This window comes from Mandrillus leucophaeus, unplaced genomic scaffold (genome assembly GCF_000951045.1).
Source record: "Mandrillus leucophaeus isolate KB7577 unplaced genomic scaffold, Mleu.le_1.0 Scaffold41, whole genome shotgun sequence".
Lineage (NCBI taxonomy): Eukaryota > Metazoa > Chordata > Mammalia > Primates > Cercopithecidae > Mandrillus > Mandrillus leucophaeus.
In genome coordinates, this window is record NW_012104365.1 from 4,054,459 (window position 1) to 4,063,018 (window position 8,560).

An 8,560-nucleotide genomic window follows, 5' to 3' on the forward strand; every position below is an offset into this window, starting at 1 on the left:
CTCCACCTCCCGGGTTCATGCCATTCTCCTGCCTCAGCCTCCCGAGTAGCTGGGACTACAGGCGCCGCCACCTTGCCCGGCTAGTTTTTTGTATTTTTTAGTAGAGACAGGGTTTCACCGGGTTAGCCAGGATGGTCTCAATCTTCTGACCTCGTGATCCGCCCATCTCGGCCTCCCAAAGTGCTGGGATTACAGGCGTGAGCCACTGCGTCCGGCCTGAAATTGTGTGTGTGTGTGTGTGTGTGTGTGTGCTGCCATGGAACTGGGCTTCTACAGGGGATGCTCAGGGCAAACTCCTCTTTGCCCGTGTCCAAGTGGAGGGTGGCAGGGCCCCAGGGCACCCAGACCCCACCCGAATTGCCGCAGGAGAACTGCTCGAACCCAGGAGTCGCAGGTTGCAGTGAGTGGAGATCGCGCCACTGCACTCCAGCCTGGGCAACAGAGTGAGACCCTGTCTCAAAAACAAAAAACAAACAAAAAACCCTAAGTGGATTCTGCCGTGGGGCGTATGGCCTCTCAAGGCCAGGGAGGTCGTTCCTGCTTCGTCCTCAGCTGGCGGTGGCAAGGCTCCTGCCCCTGCCCCGTCTTCACGTAACTTCACCCCGTGTGTGTCCTCTTATCTTCTGGACCCAGTTGTGGGATCTGGGCCTCTCTAAACCCAGGATGGCCCCATCTTGAGATCTTCAGTTACATATGCACAGACCCCATTTCCAATAGTGATATTCTGAGGTTCTGTGGATGTGGATGGGGGGGCATGTTGTTCAATCCCAAGCCACGTCCCTTTCCATCTCTTTTTTTTTTTTTGACAGCAGTGGGTGGGGTGCAGAGTCTTGCTCTGTCACACAGGCTGGAGTGCAGTGACGCAATTTTGACTCACTGCAACCTCCACCTCCCAGGTTCAAGCAATTCTCCTGCCTCAGCCTCCTGAGTAGCTGGGATTACAGGCGCGTAGCACCATACCCAGCTAGTTTTTGTATTTTTAGTAGAGACAGGGTTTCACCATGTTGGCCAGGCTGGTCTCGAGCTCCTGAGCTCAGGTGATTCGCCCGCCTCGGCCTCCCGCAGTGCTGGGATTGCAGGTGTGAGCCTCCATGCCCGGCCCCCCTTTCCATCTTGCTGTCGTGTGTGCTTCCTGGCACACGTGCTATGCTGAGTTCAGTCTCATGCAGGGCCTTGGCCTCCTCACCTCGCCAGGGCGGCGGCTCTGCCCTCGGGTCCACCCCAGGTCCCGCCATGCCTGTCACCTCCACCCCTGTCCTGGACAATGGCAGTGGCCTGCTAACGGCTCCCCTACTTGGTGCCCGGGCCCCTCAGTCTTCCCATGTGGCTGCGCCAGGGAGCCAGGCCCCTCACTGGGAGTCCCTGGTGCCCACAGCACTGGCCCCATCCCCCCTTCCTGTGTCTCGGCCACGCTGAGGCTGCTCCCCAGTGTTGCTGATCCCTGTGACCACGTACCCTGCCCAGACACCCCGTGAAATGCCCTCTAATCAAAAAGCCAAAGACAGCCACACCCACTCTGCACAGCTGGGCCCACCACCCTCTGTATGTGCACTTTCCACGCTATTCACGTTAGCCACCATCCCCCACCCTCTTGCCTGTCCTGAGCTCCTGGAGAACAGAGAACTCGTTTGTGCCCAGTGCCCAGGTTGGCGCTGGCCCCAGGAGGGAGTCCTGAAGGGCAGACATGCTGAGGCAACTGGATTTTCTCGTCAGTGAACACACGGGCCAGGAACCTGTCCTGGTGCCACTAAAAAGGCAGCAGAGCCGTGGGGTGCAGCAGCGCTTGGCGGGGGCGGGGGCAGCTCTGCACGCATGGCATCTGCCTGGGGACCGCAGGTGTCAGGCCAGGGAGAGCCAGTGCTGAGAGGTCACACGTGATAGTTCCCTCTACAGAGTGTTCCAGAAACAACAACGAGGAGAATGGATTGGTGGTCCTCGGGCTGAGGTGGGTGGCAGGGTGGAGGTAGCCATGGACAGAAAAGGGCTGTGCCGGGGTCCTCGGACCGTCATTCTGTGTGTGGGTGGTGGGGCCACGAGTCTGCACATGTGAAAGGATCCCGTTGGCTTGGTGTTTCAGGCTGGGAAGATGACCAGCTCTGGAGGTGGAAGGTGGCGATGGGCACGCGGCAGAGGGAGAGCCACTGAACCGCATGCTTCAGGTAGCTCAAGTGGTCAACTTCATGTTTATCACCACGATAAGAAATATGACATAAAACGAAACATACACAGCACGCACGAGTGCAGGGGAGTGGGAACCTGCATGCGGCTACGGCGTGTGTGCTGTGGTCTTGGAGGGTGGCTCACCCAAGCTCCCCTGTGGGGGAAGCCGGTAAAGGGCACATGGGGTCTCTGTAGTGTTGCATCCAATGGCCTGGAATCTACAACAACCCAAAAGAGGAAAGTCAAGACGTCGGGAGCCCACTGCCCTCTGGCGAGCCCCTGGAGGCTCTGTGGAATGTTCAGGCTGCATCCTCCCCAGCCCTCCTGGGACTGTCCCCTCCTGGTGCTCTTGCTCGGTCTCTGCTGGAAGAAGGCAGCATGAGGTCAGCTGAACACAAAAGCAAACTTTTCTGCAGGCTGCACACCCGTTGGCATTAGGCTTCTGCAGGAAACATCCCTCCTGGGCTTTGCCGCTGCCGAGGGTCCTGGATCTGGGGACATCTCCGGCAGCACCACCAGGCAGAGGCCGTGTGGAGGGCACACAGCAGGCCCAACCCTGCCTGCTGTTCAAATAGTTCATATTCTTACCGCCAGGACTGGCTGCACAAACAGCCCCACCCCCAGGCCAGGGTCTCCACTTCTGAAAGGAGCCAGACAGTCAGAGAGGACCCTAGGCTCCTCCTTGTGACATGGGGGTAGCCACACAGGCAAGACAGAGGCAGGGTCCCTGGATGTGGCCTAATGACCTGATGAACCTATGAGGTGCAAGGCAGACCTGCATGGGAACCACCACCCCTCCCCAGGAGTGGGTGCTGGAGACAGGGCTCGTGAGAGACAGGGCTACCTGATCGTTTTTTCTTTCTTGTAATTGTCTGGTTCCTTAGAAAAAAAAAATTGCTTCTTTGCAAAAAATCAATGGGTCCCAGTGGATCCATGATGTTCCCCAGAGCCAGGAAATCATTCTGCTTTCTGCCATGACCTCCAGGGGGACAGGCCTGGCCGTGGCCCGGCTGGGTGTTGAGGGTGGGGGCCGAGTGTCTCACTCCCTCTACCGTGTTCCCTCCTCAGTCCAGTGGAGATAACAAGACCCACTGAATGAGCCAAGGCCATGCCTCCCCCTCCTGGGCTTGGAGCAGGCTCCCTTCACCCTGCCTGGGCACAGATGGGCACCTTCCCTGTTCAGGATCCTCTGGGCTCACAGGGGCCCTGGGTGTTACCTGGGATCCCCAGCCAACAGTGGAACAGAGCCTCATGGATCTGGTGGCTAGGCCCCCCAACCCCTGTGTGCTGGGCAAGCCACGCCCCCAATGCCCAACCTGCCACCCCCTACCAGGCCCCAGGGTCCAGGTCCCAGGAAGCCACTCCCTCAGTCCCCCACCCAACCCCAGCGCTAGCGCTTTCTCTTCCTCGCCAAAGAACTTCGTGGCTCCTTAAAACTGAGCGCCCCGGCCGGACGCGGTGGCTCACGGTGTAATCCCAGCACTTTGGGAGGCCGAGGCGGGCGGATCACAAGGTCAGGAGATCGAGACCATCCTGGCTAACACGGCGAAACCCTGACTCTACTAAAAATACAAAAAAATTAGCCAGGCGTGGTGGCGGGCGCCTGTAGTCCCAGCTAGTTGGGAGGCGGAGCTTGCAGTGAGCTGAAATCGCGCCACTGCACTCCAGCCTGGGAGACAGAGCAAGACTCCGTCTCAAAAAAAAAAACTGAGCACCCCACCCCACCCGCAATGTCCCTGTCAGTGGCGGGAGGGCCTTGGAGGGAGAGAAAAGGGAGTGGGCAGGTTTGCTCAGGCAGGCGCAGCCCTCGCCGCTAGAGTGGAATTTTGGATTTACAGTGAAGAGTGCCCTGCATGGGAGGTGCATGCTGAAACATTATTCGTCCTGACAATGAAGTTCAGATTTTGAAGTTCAGGGTCCCACATCTTGTCTGGTGACCCTAAGGAAAGGAGGTGGTGACAGAGTGGTTTTGACACTGATTTTCCTTAGTGGTGCCTGCCGGGAGGGAGTGCTGGGAGATGGGGCCACCTGGGGGAGAAGACGGCCAGGGGTTTGGGGGAACAAGGTACACCCTTCCCTGAAGCCTTCCCTGCCTTCTTCCAGCCCCTGAGGGAGTGGTCTGGAGGGGCTGTGGGCAGGGGCCGAAGCCCGTCCCTGCTGGGGCCACTCAAGGCAGGCCACCTAGGTGAGACCTCTCATGGATGCCTCCCGTGGACAGAAAGGATGGCACGCTCCTCTCTCCAGAGCCTGCTGTGTTGGAAGATGCCTTTCCTGCTGGCGACTATAACAAACAACACATTAGTATCTACCAAAAAATAATCTAACTTCCCCACTTTTCATTAATCAGAGCCACAGACCTCTCGTGGGTGGGAGTGACCTGTTCTCCCATGAGATAGAGGATGCCAGCCTGGACAGAGTCTCACCAGGATGCCAACCTGGACAGAGTCTCACCCGGCAGGATTTTTCCCACTCCAACTATAAAAACGCATCTTGTATGGGCTTTAGGAGAGAAGGTGGACTTGGTAACTTGTAAAACATTAAGCCCCAGGGCTAGCTTCAGTCAGGGCTGGATCCAGGTGCTCAGACGACAACACAGGGAATCCGCCTGCCCCAGCTCTCGGCCTGGTTTTCCTCCGTGTTGTCCGCTCCAGGCAGACTCCCTAGGCGGCCTCGGTGAGAGTAGCCTTGAAGGCAGCCAGGATGGCTGTTCCAGCTGGAGAGGGCACCTCCTTCCCGGGTTCCCAGCCAGGACTGCCACCCACTGGCGGGGCTGGGGATGTGATGTGTGTCACCCCAGACCCATTGTGGTAATGGTGCTGAGCCATGCCTGAGACTCACATGAACCCTGGAGCCCAGGGGTGGAGTTGGCCCTACCGAGCCCACCAGAGTGAGGGGGGAGTGGTTCCCCAGGGAAAACTGCATCTCCTGAGCAGGTGCCTGAGGCGTCCCCGAGAGCTGAGGGGTTTGGAAAATGGTCCCAAGTTATCTGCATGATGTTGACCAGGCCAATTAACCTCCTTCAACGAGATGGGTTTAGCTGAGGAAAAGGCTCAGAGCGGTAGTGCTGTGGGCCGGGAGCCGTTCTTCTTGTTACTATGGTCTGAGCGCGTCATATGTCCCTGGCAGCAAGATGATTCCTCCCAGGCGGGCGCCAGAAAGGGACCCCTGAACCTTGGCCCTGCCCCTCCCTGCTCCAGCCCTGCTGGGCTTCTACCCTTCAACGGACCCCTGTGTGTCCTCAAAGGGAAACTGAGGCCCCTCTGGAGCTTGATCCTTGACCCTGCCTCCTGTTCTAGGATCCGAAGACCCTGGATGTTCCCCCCAGCGCCAGTCCCTGTGTGTGCCATCAGGTCCAGGGAGGGCTTTGGCCCCTGAAGGCATTGGGAGCAAGACATCCCTCCATCCTTACCAGACTTCAATGGGGTGGGGGTGGGGGGCTGCTTGGTCCACAAGGGCTGCGGGACCTGTCCGAGGTCACACCACTGGGAAGTGGCCCCAGTCAGACCGACCTTCCAGTTCAGCCGACTCCAGACCCCGTGCTCATTTCCAACCCATGAGAAAGGAAAGAGAGAGGGGGTGGGGACAAGGTGACCCTCCAGGGACCTTGGCGACCTCCCCCAGCCTCCTCTAGCCCTGCCTGCCGAGAGGCCCAGCGCTTAATGACGTTAGCACGGCACTATCCGCTGCGAGCAGGTGTGTGCATCACCAACAATGGAGCAATTTTCGGTAATGATGGGGAGGCCTGCAGCGGGCGCCGGAGCCACTTCCTGCCCACGGGGGCGAGGGGCCTGCTGAGCTGCAGCCAGACACGGAGAGTGGTGCCAACTGGATTTGAAGGCCCAGGCGGAGGCCACTCAGCAACTGCTGCTCCATCCACCCCCGAGCATGGCCAAGCCCATTCTGCAGGGGGAAAAGCTGAGGCCCAGGGAGCCCCGGCCTGGCCTCTTAGATGGACAGGGATGGGAAAGGACAGGGCTGGCATCCTCCCAGGAAGTCTGGATTCTAGTCCCAGCCTTAATGCAGACCTGCTGGGTGGGCTGGGGTGGTCCCCGTCCTCCAGGCCTCAGTTTCCCTTCCAGACACGCTTTCTGCCTGACCTGGGCAACTGGGACCTCGGGCTCCACAGCCTACCCCTTGCTTCTCCCTTTTCTTTCCCCCAATACCTGCCCCAGCTCGGCTAAGTGGGGTCTTGTGCCCGGCACAATGGAGGGACCCCAGTGGCACTCCATGGATGCTTCCTGTGAAGATCGGCAGAGCTGAGGTCCGGTTCTGAGGCCCACAGAGGCTTCCTGGATGTCCCACTCTGCTCTCCATCCCGGGGGATACCCCCACCAGCAACCACAAACAGTGGTGTCCCCCAAGAGGGCACAGTCCATGGGAGCAGGGGGAGCTGCTTACAGCTGCCACACCGTGGTGCCCAGAACACAGTAGGCACTCAGGGACAGCGTGATGGAGCCAAAAGAGCATGGGCTTCAGAGTCACACCTGGCGTCCAGTCCTGGCTGCACCCCTGACTGCCAAGTGTGGCGTGGGACCGAGGTGTCACCAGCCTCCCAAACCCTGGTTCTCACATCTGTAGAACGAAGAGCATCTGTGCCTCCCAAGGTGACTTCAAGGGCATAGGGTTCCCCACCTGGACCTGGCACCCAGAAGAATGCCAGTAAATGTTGGACGAAAGCTTCTTTTTTTTTTTTTTTTTTTTTTTTGAGACGGAGTCTCGCTGTGTCACCCAGGCTGGAGTGCAGTGGCACGATCTCGGCTCACTGTAAGCTCCGCCTCCCCGGTTCATGCCATTCTCCCGCCTCAGCCTCCGAGTAGCTGGGACTACAGGCGCCTGCCACCACACCCGGCTAGTTTTTTGTACTTTTAGTAGAGACAGGGTTTCACCATGTTAGCCAGGATGGTCTCGATCTCCTGACCTCGTGATCCACCCGCCTCGGCCTCCCAAAGTGCTGGGATTACAGGCTTGAGCCACCGCGCCCGGCCGGACGAAAGCTTCTTCTTCACACCTCCAGGCCTGGCTATAAGCACTGGTTGGGCTAGGGGCCCAGAGAAACAGTGCCAGGCAGCCATGTGTCCCCCAGGTCAGGGCTCCAGAAGCCTTGCCTGGGGCCCCAGTTGTCCCTTGCCGTGGCGCTGGCTCACCAGTAACTGGGACTTTCCTATAGGACGGAAGTGGGGTTGCCTGCTGGGCACCCTGAGAGCTCAGGGGCTTCATCCCAAGCTGGGAAGGATCCTCACCCAGCGTGTGCCCAGAACCTGTCCCAGGGACACCCCAGAGCCAGCACGAGGCAGGTGAGGTGGCCAGACACACAGCCAGTGGCAGCCTCTGAGGGCCTGGGCTGGGGAGACCCTGCTGGCCTGAGCCCCTATTTCCTGAGGACCGCCCGGGGCCTGGCTGCAGCCCTGTCTTCTGCGGACCGAGGGTTTCCATGCTAGGTGGCTAGGCCGCCCACATGCACCAGGGCATCCCCCTGTGTCCCCGGCACGCCCTGTTCCTCGGGGACTCAAGGCTGGCTGTTTGTGGGTCCAATTCACAGAAGCTCAGGGACCACATGTGTGCTTGCCCTGTGCAGCCCACTCCCCACCACCGTGCCTGTCATACAGCAGGTGCTCAGTAAACAGCAGTGGCCTGGGTGGAGAGACACCCAGGCGGTGGCTCCAGCTCGGGGCCCGCAGGCTCTGTCTCCCCTCCCAGAGGCTCACTCCTGGAGAGAGGCCCGCTTGCGTGTTTGTTTGTTGCAGAACTCGGGCCCAATAGACTCAGTGTCTGTCTTCTCTCCTTCTCCATCCCGCACAGGAGCTCCAGGGAGTGACAGTTTCCAGAGATTGAAGGCAAAATTGCTTGAAAGCCTGTGCTTTTATCCTCCAATTTGTAGCCATTTAGCAGGGCCGGGTGGAGGGGCAGCCGGGGCTCTGCTGGGCTGTCGGCACAGAAGCGCCCATCACTGCAGAGAACGGTTCTTTGTCCTTTCCCAGACAGCTCTCAGCTACGGGATCAACACCCGCTTCGAGGCCAGGCTGGGTGGTGGGGGGCCCGCAGGGGAGGCCAACGGCCAGTCTGCTGGAGGAGCCTCAGGGCCTCCCAGAGGCAGGAGGGGCACCCCACTCTGAAAGTGACATCTGCCATCATGGTTCCAGCTCCACTTGGGACTGTGCCCAGTCCCAGAGGCAGAGGTGCACACGGGCTGCGACAAGAATTATGAAGGAAGGCCCAGGTGTCCCCAGTCTTGTCTCTCCCTCTGTCACTAAGAGGGGTCTTGTGTGGCTTCTGCCCAGGAAGAGAAGCTCAGAGGGATCACTTGGGTGTCTGGGAGGCAGTCAGAGGTCCGTGAGTGGGAAGGAGAGTGGGGATGGTGGGAGAAGGAGAGCGGGGATGGGGGGAAGGAGAGCGGGGATGG